The 386-nt window shown below is 69.7% G+C and overlaps 1 protein-coding gene across 1 annotated transcript in view; it reads left to right on the plus strand.

The window, feature by feature from the left end:
- The window catches only part of LOC104124944 (G-protein coupled receptor family C group 5 member C-like), a 9370-nt gene that overhangs the window by 6895 nt on the left and 2089 nt on the right, over positions 1 to 386 (plus strand). The gene's annotated exons all lie outside the window — the stretch shown is intronic.

Here is a 386-nt window from a genome sequence, read left to right on the forward strand (position 1 = left end):
CAGCCCCCAAGCCGGCTGCGCTCAGAGAAATCCCGAGTCAGGAGGGAGCATGTGGGGTGCAGAGGGGGCTGAGCCCCCCCCAGCTGCCTCTGTCCTCCAGGCAAGGACCCCAGGGGGGACGCGTGTCTGCCTGGTCCCATCCGGGGCTGCTTTGGGCCGCGCTGGGGTGGGCTCGGCTGTGCCAGCACAGAGAGGGCTCCCCAGGACCTGATTGCTCGTCGTGACCCGGCAGGAGGAATGCCTGGGCAAGGGTGCTCTGAGCCCTGGAGATGGCACAAGGCAGTGCCGGGAGCTGAGCCGCAGCCCCGGTCCCCACTTCCTAACGCCCCTTCTCCCCTGCAGGGTCCCTGGACACCCTGCTCAGCGCCCGCACCGCGGTGCAGGAT

The sequence above is a fragment of the Egretta garzetta genome, unplaced genomic scaffold (assembly GCF_000687185.1).
Source record: "Egretta garzetta isolate BGI_Z169 unplaced genomic scaffold, ASM68718v1 scaffold780, whole genome shotgun sequence".
In the NCBI taxonomy this organism is placed as follows: domain Eukaryota; kingdom Metazoa; phylum Chordata; class Aves; order Pelecaniformes; family Ardeidae; genus Egretta; species Egretta garzetta.